At 32.8% G+C, this 15,979-nt stretch overlaps 1 long non-coding RNA gene across 2 annotated transcripts; it reads left to right on the plus strand.

Annotated features, from left to right (window-relative positions):
* Positions 1-7,004: 7,004 nt before the first annotated feature.
* On the plus strand, positions 7,005-11,832 carry LOC148802124 (uncharacterized). 2 transcript variants are annotated; one of them, XR_016082204.1, is made up of 3 exons: positions 7,005-7,254; positions 7,370-7,435; positions 7,829-11,832. It is a non-coding gene; the product is annotated as an uncharacterized LOC148802124 (long non-coding RNA). The 2 variants fall into 2 exon arrangements; XR_016082203.1 differs by having other exon boundaries at positions 7,005-7,435.
* Positions 11,833-15,979: the final 4,147 nt, after the last annotated feature.

Below are 15,979 nucleotides of genomic sequence, written 5' to 3' on the forward strand. Positions count from 1 at the left end.
TAATTGATTTTTTTTTTCATTTTTGGTTGCTGAAATATTAAAAGACACTAAAAAAAGCTCATCAACAGTCATAATCAATGGAACAAGTAATTAAAAAAAACTGTGTTCTTAAAGCTAATTCTTGGCAATAAATGCATAGTGAAAAGTTTCAGGCAACAATTGATTGCTACCAGTTCCTTTTACAACCACTGACTAAGCCATTTGGAAAAATAAGTTTTTTTCCCACAACAATTGGCCTATATCATTGCTTAAAAGAATTATTTGCAATAATTTTATTGCCTATCAACTATAAATGCCATAGAAAACAATTTTACTTGTTACTGCCAACAACTGAACCATTGTTTCTTTTAATTACTTCAGGCAACAATCCCATCACACTTTTATCAAATAAGCGACAATTGAACAATTGTTACCAAACATCAGCAAATAATAGTTCCTGATATTTGACAATAATTTCAAACTGTTATCAATAATCACTTGATTGTTGTCAATAATATACTAAACTGTAGCAAATAATTTATCATCAATTGTCAATAGCCATTACATTGTAACTAAAAATGAATCAACTATCACTAATATCTATGCTATATATAAAAGTGTGGATGTAGGGTGGAAGTTTTTTTTGGACTAAAGTTACCCTCTATTTCTTTGTTTGAGGAAGGGTATAAAAGTCATTTTATACAACTTTAATGCCAGCTTTAGTGGCTACTAAAATGCCCACATTTGTTTATTTAGTCCATCTATAATTGGAGGGGTTGAAAATGTAACTTCAATTATTACTATGTAATCCCTACCGTTAAGTCTTATACTTAAGGTGTTAACTCTCATTTTTTCTTATTAAATCCTATATTTAAGTTATTTTTCACTAATAAATGCTACTAATTAGATCTATGTCAATATTTTTAATAATATACACTCATATATTTTAAAACTAACTAAAAAACAAAGCCATTCTTTATCCAAGTGGTGGCTTAACAATTCAAACATCCAAATCAACTTGATTAACCTATGAGGTCATAGTTAGGTAATAAAAATTTTAAAATAGAAAATTACAAAAAATGTAAAAAAATACATTTATGATATTTTTATTAATCAAATTAAAAAAAATATAAGTGTAATAAACAATAATTATTTTTGTTGATAATGAAAATGAAATACATAATTTAGAACTGACAAAAAATGAAATTATTTTATTACTTGGAAAAGATCAATAATTCAACTTTTGGGTCAAATGTGTTAACAGTTAATGCCATAAAGAAATAATGAAGTATAAATATACATAAATTTTGCAAAAAAAAAAAACATTCATGCACATGTATAATATCATACAATTATCATATTAAACAAAAGGTAAGTGTCACATATTAGAATTACTTTTGCACACAAAAATACAAAGAAAAAGAAAAATTTGAATGCATCCTATAATTATATATTTACACTACTATTAAAAATATTAATATTGTGAAACTTTCTTTTGACTAAAATACTCAATTTTTAATTTAGTTCTTATTTAATTATGAGGTTTAAATTGTAAATTGAACTACTACTTTTCACCTCATTCAATTCCCTCTATTTAAATCTTATATTTCTTTGATAAATAAACAAAAAAAGATAAAACATTACAGAAAGAAGAATCTAGTCAAGTAGGTAATCCTATCGATGATACTTGAAACTTCAAAACTTGACCCAATTATCACATATTTGGATGAGGTGCTCATGTAAGATTTGGATTTTGCAATTTGCATTCGATTAATAATAAAAAACAAAAAAAAATTACATATTTATAGAAAAAGTTTGATACATTATTTCTATCATTATCATCATTTAGAAATGCCATGTGCAAAAGCACATGCACACTTACTAGTTTATTTAATCATATCTAGGGTTGTAATCAAATCGGATTTGGATTGAATTCAACAAAATCCTACTTTGATCTGATTATGGAAATCTTGCATCCAAAACCATCCAAAATCCATTTGGATTTGAATTTGAATCCTAATGGACTCAAATTGAATTTGGATTGAATCCAACTTTGCTTCAAATTTTTAAATACAGAACAATTAAAAATTTAATTACTTTTCAACTTTTATATATAATAAATTAATACATACTGAATTTATTATATATATAAATTCATATATAATATAATATATACAAATGCTTTTTTATATTTCTGAAAATAATTATACAAATTTTATATATTAAAATTAATAAATTTTATAATATAACAAGATCCGGATTTTAGTCATATCAGATGAAGTCAAATTCGAATTCAATCTGATTATTAATTGGATGTATATTACAAAATCTGAATTTGATCTAATTACATAAATACATCATCTGAATCCAAGATAATTGGATCGGGCTGCGGATTTTTAAGTATCATTGATAGGCCTAATCATAGCCAAATTTTGCTAAGAGTTTAATATATTATTATTACCAATAGTTTGTTGACGATTGTCGGTTACACATTTAGCTATAATTCTAAGCTGATTAGTGCAAATATTTATTTAACCATAGCCAATTAATCAACCACTTGTTGCAAATATTTACTTAAAGTAACATAGCTATCAGGTATTTTGATTTTTCAATTATATTTTATAGCATCGTGGTGGGTTCAAAGCTTTAAATTTTGCCAATTAATGATCATTCATCTATATTCTTTAGTATTACCATTTGAAGCTTTTAATGATAATCATATGTAAGGTTTTTGATCCATGATTTGCATGCGTATTACTTTTCACGAAGTGTCATTGGAAATTAATATTGGAGTTAATGGAGAAAATAATGCAAGAGAGAACTCTAGTAGAAATAATCACCACTTTAGGTTGTATTTGGTTTGAAAGAAAAAAGGTAGAGAGAAGGGAATGGTAGGGAAACCTATACAAGGTTTCTATACATTCCCCTACCTTTCCCTTCATTTCCCTATTGTTTCTTTCAAACCAAACACAATCTTAAGGAATCCATTAAAGAGATAGAAGTAAGGTACAAGAACTCCTTAAAAAGTTAGGTTTCAATTTTGTTTAACTCAAATTCTACTTTTCCCTTATTAGACACATTATGTACTCTTTTGGTTCACATGATCCTAGAGCTCTAATCTATCTTATCCTCACCTATGTTTTTTTCTTAGGGCCTGCTTATTATTTGAATTTTGAAGGGGGGAGTTGGTCAATGGGATTTTGGTTCCCATTAACCAAGATACCCATATCATTTTTTCAGATTTATGTTGGGGTCCACAAAAAAATTATTTTCCCTAAGTATCACTTACATGGGTAAGTGATACTCATCTCCTAAGTGGATTAGGAACTTTCCCACCTTGGGGGAAAGTTGCCAACACTTGCATGAGACAAAATAGCCCCCTTTAATAATGGATTTTTATGGCTAAAATGGTTATTGTCTTATTTATTTGGAAAGTAAAACAGCATGGTTAAATGCACTTATTCGGGTAAGTATTTCCCAGGAAACACTTATTTGAGTAAGTGCATTTACTAGGATAAATAACTTTCCAAAAAGTGAACAAGGCCTTAAGTGTTTTGTTAAGACTCAAATACATGTACCTTATATATTCATTGAAGTAGATCAATAAAGACATCGAACAATTCATTCTTTTCTCATTATCTTTTATGGTATTAGAGTCATAGGTTGCCATTGCTAGAAAATGCCATTTCTAGCTCAAACTCCCCTGTTTCAAACTCTCAAACTCGATCTAGGCAATTGTAGGTTGGAAGCATAACCACCACAAATCTAAACTAGCTTGTCACTATAAAGCTGGATTGACCATACAACTAATATGCCCTAGAGGTCATAAGGGATACTAGTGTTAGATGGTTCATATCTGATTGGATATGCAGATGGGTTTGTGAGCTAGGGTCTGAGCTTGGTGAAAAGTTAAGTAACAAAAAAGAAATTAGGCTCTCAAAATGACTAAGGAAAAGATTCCTTCATTAGGGTCCTCAGTGCCTAATTATTGAGTAACAATAACCCCTTCCATGATTGTTCTTTATATGCTGTCAAGGTTTGAGTCTCAACCCGATGATGAATAAATGTGCAAAACTAGTTCCAAAAACTATACCCTATAGGGGCATACAAACACATTTAGGCATCAATACTGAATAGTATATTACACACTTAATAAATGTAGCTCTTAATTTTTGTGTGGTTGATGCTAAAGCATTTAAATGTGTGTTGAATAGGTTATAGTCAAAATATAGGCAAAAAATGGATGATCATCCAAACAAATCATGGATGAAGACACATTGGTAATCTTCATCCATTTTTTTTGTATTCCTATTGTGCTTAGGAAATTGTAAAAAAAAATATTTAGTAATAATAATAATAATAATAATAATAATGTTCTTGATGTGTTTTCCCTTAGTCTATCAGGTTGTTAGATAAATTTAGATTAGAGGTCTTGAAACTATTGGCATTAGCACTCGAGCATAGCACTGATAATTCACAACATCATATTAAATGCCCTTGCAATAAATGTTGCAATGTGAGGTTTCGGTCATGAAATGAGGTGGAGAATCATTGTATTAATTAGGGGATCATGGAAAACTATAGTGTCTAGACTGAATATGGTGAGGGAAGGCCATGTGTCAATCAAACCACATCAAAATCACATTTAGATACAACTGTAGGAGGTGGAGAAGATGTAAGGAAGATGCATGCTTGAGGATATTTACCCCATGTGCTTTGAGGATAACCACTAGAGAGATGCACAAGAAATATCTCTAGAAGAACCATGTAGGAATATGACTTACAGTTCATTAATGTAGAAGAGCCATCTTGGACTAGAAACAAATACTTCACGGTGATGTCATTTAATGTGATAATTCTCCACCTTAAATCATGTATAGATGGAGTGATGCAACCTTTAATGAACTTTTGAAAGTGTTTCTAAAGGTTGTGCTTGAGGGTGCCAAATAATGGAGTGCAAGAAGATCATTGCAACTATTGAGTGTAAGATGGAGAAAATAGATGCTTGTTTGAAGGACTGTATGATTCTTTGGAATGATAATAAGCAAAAGAACAAGTGTGACAAGTGTGGTGAATCAAGATGGGAGAGTGGAAATAATAGTGGGTAGTTGATTTTGACCAAGATGTTAGTTTTTCAAGGAAGAAAAGACCTCAAAAGGTGTTGTGGTACTTCCCTCTCATGCTAATGTTACAACAATATTTTATGTCAAGTAAGATTGCCAAAAGTATGATATGGCATGAGGATGGGAGGTTTAAGGATGAAATGCTGCTTGGAAAGATTTCAATTAGAGATATCCTAAATTTGTGGCTAATAAGAAGAATGTAAGGCTAAGATTGGCAATTGATGGGTTTGAGCCACATTTTGCATTATGCTTGGTGAATTACATATGTGACTTGTAATGATAATGCCTTGTAACCTGCCCCCATGGATGTGTGTGAAACCACCCTATGTGATGCTTACATTGCAAAATTCCTGGCCCTAGAAGCCCAGGTAATGACATTGATGTGTACCTACAACCTCTTGTGTAAAGGATCTCCAGATTTTATGGATGAAGAGTATATGGACCTATCATTAAGTAGAAATTTCTACTAATGGCATGTCTTATTTGGACAATTAATGATTTTCTTGCTTATGCATTAATGTTCAATCGATGCACCAAGGGGCATTTGACTTGTCTATGTTGTTAAGAAGAAATGCATTCTAAGTGGTTAGAACATGAAAAAAAAAAACATTGCTTCCTTGAACACCGTAGATTCCTCCCAATAGATCATAGGTGGAGAAAGAATAAGAAACTTTGAGGAGACTCAAGAGTTTAGGCTTCCACCACTTCCTCTTTCAAGAAATTGTTTCAAAAATAGAAGAGAAGAATTTTGAGTGCGGAAAGGGACAAAGAAAATGACTTTTGTCATGTGATTCAAAGGGAAGTAATGTTGGCAACTTTAAGAAGTATAGTATATTATTTCAGTTGCCTTATTGGAGGTATAATTTGCTTCATCATGACTTAGATGTGATGCACATAGAGAAGAATGTGTGCAAAAAATATACTGAGAACTATTTTGAATGTTGATGGAAAATCAAATGACACACCCCAAGAGTTGTTATGATTTGGTTAACATTAACATTTGGCATTCTCTCCATTTGGTAATAGATGTTAGTACGGTAAGGTTATTATACAACATGCATTGATAGTATTGTTTGCTCAAGAAAATTGAGAGAGTGCAATTTCTCCAAGTTTTAAAGAATGTGTGAATGCTAGGTGGATATTCCTCCAATATCTCAAGGCAAGTCAATTTAGTTGATAACAAACTACTTGGATTGAAGAGTTATAACTATCATGTCATTATGCATTAAGTTCCTTCTTATATGTGTTAGGAATAAACTTCCAAAGGATGTAGCTCGTCCCCTTATGGACTTAAGTCATTTTCCTTTGAGAAATTTGCAACAAGCTAATACGACTTGAAGATCTGAATAGTTTGCAAGACAAGATAACAATGGCCTTGTGTGATTTGGAGATGATATTTCTGCCATCATTCTTTGTCATAATGGTCCACTTCTGCATTCATCTTATGTTGGAAGTCAAAATAGGAGGGCCAATACAGTACTGATGGATGATGTATCTAATTGAAAAGTAAATATATCAATTCATACTTAATTTGTTAATTGAAGTCATCTTGTTACATCAATTAATTTGATTGTTATTTCTTGTTACACATGTCAACCTCTAAAGGGTGTTTAGCAGGTATAAAAATCTTGTGCGGAATAAGGTACATTTAGAGAGGTACCTCGTAGAAGAATGCATGACATTTTGCTTCATATGTCTCCATGATGTTGATATTCATTACACGTGAATTGGAAAGAACTTTGAGGATGACATAGAATTATCCTTGAATGGCAAATTAGATGCACTTTTGTTATGTTAGGCACATCATTATGTCTTGACACATGTGGACGAGGTGGCCCCTTACATCGAGTAATTACTCATAATTCTTGTTAATAATTTGAAATCATTACAAAAAGTATAATTTCTAGCGGCAGTTTTTAAGGTGGCAGAAAGGTGAGTGGCGCTAGTTTTCAGTGGTAGTCAATTAAAACTGCCACTAAAGGTAGAGCAATTGCCGCTATAGCAAAGACGCGGTTTGGGTAGGGTTTTTCACTTTTCCTCCCCCGTGCCTCTTCCTCTTCATATTTTGTCTTCCACTCTTCTTCCCGCCCTCTCCGTCACTCTCCTCTTCCAGTTGACTCTCTCTCTCCCTCTCTCTCTCAGTCCCATATAGGTAGCTCTGAACAGAATCTAATTGAATCTCATTATTGGTTCGATTTTCTTTTCTGTTTCTAGATGTGTTTCAATTGTAGTGTGAAGAATCTGACCTGAGTGTCTGTCACGCATAGGATCTTTCTCTGCATCGATTGTTCTGTTGTTCATCATAGCCTAGGTGTTCACATATGCTTTGTGATGTATTTCAATTAATCGGTTATGGTTTTTTTAAGTTTTAAGCTATGATTTAGGATTTTCCTGATCCATTTTTCTTGCTTAGGTGGAGAAAAGAATTGTAAAACAGTTTCTTAGCATTGTTATGTTCTCTTGAGTTTTGTCTTTTGTCAATAATTTAACCTAATTTTTTCCATGGTTGGTACATGGATCTAATTGATGTTTGGAGTTTGCCTTCAAATTATCTGGCAGTTGTTGCGTGGTTTGAGAATTTGTTTTTAGTAGGCCTTGCATGCTCAGGATATTGAACCAAATCAATCATTTGGAAAGGAATTTTCTTTATGGATAAAGGGATGTCCGAAATTTTCTTTAGGGATAGAATACATCTTTATGATTGTTGATTTTATTTAATTATCCAGGTGTTGGTTTGCGCTCCAAGTAATGTTTCCGTAGATCAACTTGTTGAAAAGATCAGTGCAATTGGGTTGAAGGTAAATATGATTAATAACAATCAATTGTCAACAACCATCCAGATGGTAGGTTAAATACAAAGGGTGGCTGTTCTGATAGGCATCCTACTCAAAGCAGGCTGACTTTATGATGTTAGCTGTTACAAACTTTCCATAAATATAATAAGCTATAAATGTGACGATAGAAATCAATAATTATCATAAATGTGCTGATAGAAATACTTTCATATCTGGAGCAACAATCTTTTGACTACTTTGTTCATTGTACACGGAAAAAATGGTCATTAGTTGAAGTTTTCTTCTCTTTCATGATTTTATGACCATACTGAGAAAATGAACACCTTTGTCTTTCTAATTCTATTTCATAGGCAACTTTTTCTTGCACTTAATACTATACTAATGGTAAGAAAAGGCTTTTCTCTCATTGCAAGTACAGATGTATGAAAGTCTTGCCATATTGTCCACCTTTTTATTTTTTCTTGTTAGTTTTTCACCGATTCATTAGACCTATCTTGTTGACATTAGTCTTCATTACATATTTACATGACTTTTTTGGGGTTCCTGGATGGTGGATGGTCCAAAGAACCATTGAAAAACCTATTTCCCTTGCATGCAAATTTGGATTTTAGATTTTATGTTTATACAAAATTTTCTTTAGACTAGGTTTGGAATTTGCTTAAAGCAATTCTAGCAACTTGGTAATAATTCCTTGTGTAATCCAGTCCTGTTGTTTATTGGCATTTTAGTTGTATTGGTAAATGTTGTTTAGTTGAAAATTTTCCTGGATCTTCTATGGTTAATTTCCCCCCTTTAATTACTTGTTGAGGGAGAGGTAGTAATTTGATATTAGTTAATTTGTTAATAAGTTTAGTTTATATTGAATTAGAGGTGAACAGGGGTGTTAATGGGGTGGATTAATAGGTGCCAGTTCCCCCTGACTCATATGGGATGGGTTTGTTATACCCCTACTTGGGTTAGGGTTAGGGTTGGGTTTGTTATACCACGAATTGGGTTAGGCTTGGGTTCAAAACCACCATGCCAAATATATTGAATTTTTATCATGTTATTTTTATCCTATTTTTTATTAGCCTTTTCCTGTCTCCCTTCATATTCTTTTTGTAGGTTGTGATTGAGTTAGATTTATCCTATCCTTTTATTGGTAGTGTTGGGTTTTCTTGTTATTTGATTAAAAGGATTTATTCTTTGAATGCAACTTTTTTGTGGTAAATATGCTGCCAAGACCATAATCAAGTACTCACTACAAAAAAAAACATTTCTAGGGGCAGTTTTCAAACTGGCTATTTGGTGACCGTCACTAGAAATATTAATCTTTATTTTTAAATGAATTTAGAATCAAACCAGTATGTAGGGCTGTCAACTGTCTAAGCTCATCAAGCTTTGCCTACCTCCACTTGGGCTCATGAACTTTTATTGGCTCAAGTTCTCCTAGGGATCGTGAAGAGACCAAGGTGGACAGCTTGGGTTTTGACCATGTAGATGCAAATCTCAATCTCGACATTTCTTACAAATGTTGCATCAAAGTTTCCTAATTTTGAAAACAATAACTACAGAAGCATCAAAAGGATTCTTGCTCCCAAGTCTCAAGGAAAGCACTCTAAGAAGAACAAACATATATAATAAAGAGGGGAAAAAAGGCCATCACTATTTACCAATGCTGGTAATGGTGCCAACCATCTGGTGTCTTGGGAGGGCTGAAATGGAAATGGACCTAACCTCCAGCATTTTTAACATGAAATGGCCACTCTCAGACTCAAACCCACCTTGTCATGTTTGTCAGCCCAAGGTTTAAGATTTAAGAAGAACTTATTTTAATTCTGCTAGAGTTTCCAATTACCTATAAAACACTAACCCTGAAATTATTTTCTACTTATCTTTTGATAATATTTGAAATTCCTATTAAATATTCATCTAGATAAAGTTAAAAGAGAAGAGAAAATATAGAAAAAAAGAAACAAAATTTAGGCTCTCAGCACGTGCCACAGGAAAAGAGTCTAATAACATACACCATTTATCAATGCAGACCCAATTAGAATTAGTAGTAAATAGTCAGGAGATATCTATTTATTTTTTCGATCCAAAACCATCTAACACCATCAAAATAAACAAGCAAAGCAATCAAACTTTCATTTGCCGTTTACAGTAATAACTAAGAAAATTATCATCTAAGACTTGCCCCAACTATATGGGGTTTGGCTACATGAATCTTATTTTGCCATTCTGTTCTGTTAAGTGCCATGTTTGTTCTGTCTATAGTTCTGCTAACAACATCTTAAGTTGCTGTTTTGAAATCCAGAAAATACTCATGAAGATTTCTACCCAAAATCTAAGTGATGGTAAGTAACATGTCCACCACTCTTGGTAGTTTATATTTTAAATTTAAACAAGGGAATATGGCACTGATCGAATTAAGGAAACAAATGTCCTTGACATAATCAAGTTTTACTGACTGAGGTTCTATGGGAATATGCAAAAAATTTAGTTACTATTCCCAAATGGTGAGAAACATATTGCATTTTATTTCATGTCTTTTGCAAATGGCCTAGGTCTATGTTTTTCCCTCTACCCATTAAAGAAAATGTGATGTTCTGTTTTTAAGATTTGACAATTTCTCATTTGTAGCCCATTAATTACAGTTTTACTCCTCTAGAGTCTACACTTAGCCAATTTCATACATAAGATTTATGTTTAGAAAGATCCATCTAAAGAATATTTTACATTAACCCAATATGATTTGTTGATGCACCATACTTGGTGAAATTCTCCATACAAACAAGACTCAATTATTGAAGCATTGTTATTGTTATATGTAAATATTACAAAAAAAAAGAGCATTTCATATCATGTATGTTGTACTTATTACTGGTATGGAGGCTAACATTCATCATGGTTTGATTAAAATCAGCATAGCATGAAAGAGGATATGGTGAACATGATAGCACCATTGATGGTTAGACCAATCACAAGATGGCCATTCTTTTCTTTCTTGTGAGGAGCCATGTTTTGTCTATTAGCTAGCATCATATGTCATCTGCTGTTGTGCCATTCTGAACGCCTCTCTTACATCATGTTGAGGCTTGACTACACAGGCATTTCAGTCCTCATATCAACCTCCTTCTACCCTCCTGTGTACTACTCCTTCATGTGCAAACCCTTCTTCTGAAACCTCTACTTGGGCTTCATCACAGTCCTGGGGATTGCCACAGCTATGGTGTCGCTTCTCCCAGTGTTCCAAAGCCTGGGGTTCCTCAGCATTCGTGCCTCCCTTTTCTTTGGCATGGGAATGTCAGTGAATGGCATGCTACATATAAATAGTCCAATTATTTCAAGCTGTAATGATACAGAAGATGCGAAAATAGAAAGACTAGCTAGTCTAGAAGGAAGTCGGTTCTTCTTTTCAGATGACTAAAACATTTTCGTCGCCACCGGCTGTGACAACTATGCATTCATCACCAAAAAGGGGAATATCACAAGAGGTTGCATGTCTACTTGCGCTAGTGGAACTGCTACGGAAACAAGTTGTTCATGCATAAGCTGTTGCCAGACTACAACCCCTGAGCAACTCCAGATTTTGAATGTGACGATGACAAGCATTGGCGTCTCCGACCCAAATGCCACCAAAGGCTGCAAGTGTGCTTTCCTATCTGACAAAAACTGGTTCACCATCAACTTATCAAACCCTTACGAGATCCAAAACAGGAGCAAAGTTCTAGTGAAACCGAACTAGTGGTGGAAAAATAAGAAATAGACTGAATAAACATCAAATGTATTTGTGAAGGGACTAGGCAGGTAGGATGAGTCTTGAAAAACTCGTAAAATGGCATTGTGAAGGGAACATTTCTTATACAAATCAAGATCCTATCAAGTTGAAATTAAGATGTATTTGTAATTCAAATGTTTTGAATGGAGAATGGGTTTTTAAATTTTATTTCTAATTAGTTCTTTTTAATTTATGCATTTCATTTCAATTTAGATGAATATAGAGAAAACAAGTTATTTGAAGCAAATTAAAAAAATAAAAAAATGTTATATGAAAAAAAGTAAAGATTGACTGTTGCTGAAGATGCCCTTGACTGTCGCTAAAAGTCACGTGCCAGACTCATAATGGTAATCGGTTCAGTATTTAACGGCAATTTTGTATTTGTATCGACAATCGTGAAAATTTCCACTAGAATTTCTAACGACAATTCTTTTAGGGGCAATTTGCCGACTGCTGATAAAGTTTTTAACAGCAGTTTTAGGGACCTTTAGCAATAGTTAAAACTGTCGCTAAAAGTCATTTTTCTTGTAGTGAATATGTAATTTGATTCATGGATTCATTCAACTAATTTGAATTTCACCATTTCAATGAACATTTAAAAACCTTGTCTCCATGGTTTGGAAGAAAAAAACAACTACTACAAAAGGCCCATTAAACCAAGTTGACTACTTGGTTAAGGAACTATGTGCTAGATGCCCAAGAACGTGGAAATGGTGGACAATTCTCAGATCTTGTTGCAATACTAGTAAAGAGGCCTATGGTTGAAGCTTTTGTGTTATCAGGATGTCTAATCAATGGTTACAACTTTCAGCTACATTTTGATGTGATTGGATTAACCCTTGGAAAGGACTTAGAAAAGAAAACTATGGATACACTTTGGTGAATTTTGGGAGATTGTGTTGTATGGGTGAAATTTGAGATAGTGTCTGTCTTTAGTTCTAATCAGATTGATGTACATAAACATTTATTTGTAGATGAATAAAGTACATTGTTGTTTCATATTGATATTAGTATGTTTTCTACGTATTATCCCTTAAATTGGACACTTATGAGGCTCATGTTAATTTAGAATGTTCTCAGCTGTTTGATAGATTTGGAGAGTTTATCATGCCAAGGCTAACACTGGTATGCTGCCAAACAATTGGAGTAGCTTGTCTCAGCTGCTAGGATTAGAACATGAACATTCTACATAAATGACTTGAGTTGTGATATTTGATATCAAAAGAGTTCCTCGAAATCTTGTCTCTGTTTGCTACACCATCATCTTCCCTTCCTAGAGCTCATTTGCAAAAGATTAACATTAAGCAAGTATATTGACACATCCAGGAAAATCAATTTTACTGCCCCATAGTATACATGAGTTACTAAACCAAGTAGATCCAAATGCCCCATTGTATGGTCCTTGTCTCAAATAGAACTTTGATTAAAACACCCATTTGAATTCTTATAAGGAATCTTCAGTGGAGGTTCTTACTTCTAGATAGAGATAGGGAGAGATGGGTTTGGGTTTGTTGGGCCGAGGAAGTACTTATTTCTTAATGACAGAAAAAAAAGGCGATTTAAGGGGATCTTTGTGTGTGTGTTTGGAATAGTGGCACATTTGAATTGTTTAATCTTTGTGAACTTATGGATAAAGCAAAAGGATTAAGTAGGAACAAGAAAAAGGTTTTGTAGTTCTCAATGAAATCCACCTCTTTTAGGGTCATACTAGGTTATGTGTCCCCCATCTTTTCTTTACGGGGGCTTTTGTACACAACTCCCATTGAGTTAAAATTAGTGGGTTAGATCTTGTCTGTTATTCTTAGCATAACCTTGTTTTAATAACATGCCTTCAAGGTTAAAGGTTCTATACTTCATTTTGAACTTTGCCCAAGAAAGAACAAAGAGGAAAGATGGAGCACTTCTTACATCTCCCTCATATAAATATCAAAACTTCACACACACTTTCTCACACAAGTTTACATATTTTACTTCTTAAACTTGGATTATTCCTTAAACACTTTCTTCTTTTTACAATTTGCTTTGATTCTCAATGGGTAAGATAAGTTAGTTTGACTTGGTACATGATTCCAAGTAAACTATGGATTTTAGTCTTTTTTAATTGATGTCTCTTGGTAGCCCTATAAGTGATAAGTTGGTTGACTAATCTACCAAATCATATGTAAATAACAATATGGAATGGAAGACACGTAAAAACTTTGAACTATATACTAACATATATAATCTTGTAGATGTGGTTCTAAATTTCTCATTCTTGAACTAAGAGGCAAGAAGCAAGAACTACTCAAATTCCTGAATTTCTCCAAAATCCTAATAGTCACTTTGAACATTAAACACATCATAGTAAATAATAGAAAAATATCTCCAAGTCTATAAAATCCAACTCAACTAGGGTTCTAAATTTTTATTTAAACCATTTTGCAACCTGACCAAAAGAGTTATCAGGTGTGGTTTGTATTGTTCAGACTCATGTTCACTTTATAAAAGTGGTTCTTTTTGAAAAACCACCATTTTATAGGGGTAGGCTTCCAAAATGTTAACCAAATTATTAAAGGTTGCTAATATACTTCAAGTAGTGAGTAATATCTCTCTTTAGACTTCATTCTCATGATGGTGTTTCCCTTGGCTTGCTGAATATTTGAATACACTATGTTTTTTGTGTAGAGCCATGGGCCGGAAAACACTCCCATTCCACTTAGAGATCTCCATCCCCATCATGTAGCTTCATCATCAAACCCGGTAAGATTAGTCAAATTTAACTTTATGTTTATACTTTCATATCTTTTGGTGTAAAAATAACATCATTATTATGTCTTTTGCAGGGCATCCAATAACAGTCTCACACAGGATCCTCTCATGCACATGTAACGAGTAAGGAGGGGAGAATGCCAATGCAAAGGAGAAATCCCTTTATTTCGGATGATACTTTTCTTTTTTTTTTGTTTCAAACAAAGGGGACTCCTTTCATTTTGGACGATGCCTTTCTTTTTTTAATGTTTTTGTTTAAGCATACATTTTTAATTGCAAATATTTTTATTAATTATGATATTGGAGTTTAATTTGTTTTATTTTAATATATTGTCAATTAAATGGTTATATGGATGAATGTGATGAATTAAGGGTAAAACAGGTGATAAGTAGGTGATTTAAAATTTTTGGGATATAAAAAAGGGAAAATAGAAAAAATCGACGTTTATCAACATCGACAAAAGTCGAGGCTTTGGGCAACGTTTGTCAACAAAAGTCAAGTTTTTTGGTGATGTTTATTAGTTTTGTCAAAAGTTGCATTTTTGACGATGTTAATAAACGTTGCCAAAAAACACACCTTTTTGCCGACGTTAATAAACATCATCAAAAGTGTCTCTGAATGACATATATCATTAGCCCCCATTTTGACCCTCTTACATTAGCCCCTTGATTAATGATGGAGAGAAAACTATCATTAAGTAGCAATTAGGTCAGTAATTTTGACCTTTATTATCAACTATTAGCCCCCATTTTGGTAGTAGTATCTAAGAGATGAAGCTTCCAAAATTATACTATTTTTTTTAAAGTTAATTTTGAATAATTGTTTTAAAAGATTAGCTCCAAAATTCTGAAAAGTAACATGAAAGATAATCCCCCAAATTTTTGAAAAGTTTTTAAAAGATTAGCCTTCAAATTAAAAAAAAAAATTGTGAAAGGATTTTTAAAAATTAGCTCCAAAGATTTTAAAGAAATTTCATGAAAGATCAACTCCCAAATATTAGATTTTTTTGAAAGATTAACCCTCAACATTTTGAAGAAATTTCGTAAAAGATGAAGACCCTATTATAGTTGTATGGTTGACGGTGGCAATGTTATGGTACTTGTTATGTGAATTTGAAGAACTACGTAATTTTCACTAGGAATCAAGGACTGTGGGAGCTTGATGTTGTTTTAGGTTGTATTTAGTACCATTGTCACTTCTATTTGCAATATTTTAGGTTGATAAATACAAATTTTTAAGAAATTATCTTATCACATCACACCAAATAACCGCTTCCACTAATAAAATATAGCCATTGTACTGGATGTTGTCATTTATAATAGAAATGTGGTACCAAATATTGAATTGATAACATAAATCATTTATATTGACCAACCTTAGTCATGACATTTACATTAATAGGTAAGTTCAGAGGGCTAAGTAGGGGGGTGGTATGAGAGCCATGTTTTGTAGGGAAGAAATCGTGACAATAGTGTTTATTGTGCGACGGAAATGCAAAATTCGGAATAAGAAAATACTGTATGGGTAATTTGGTCATTTTGTTGCTAACCTAAGCCGATTCTGACGGACTGAC

The sequence above is a fragment of the Nelumbo nucifera genome, chromosome 2, assembly GCF_055504915.1.
Source record: "Nelumbo nucifera cultivar China Antique chromosome 2, China Antique-T2T, whole genome shotgun sequence".
Lineage (NCBI taxonomy): Eukaryota > Viridiplantae > Streptophyta > Magnoliopsida > Proteales > Nelumbonaceae > Nelumbo > Nelumbo nucifera.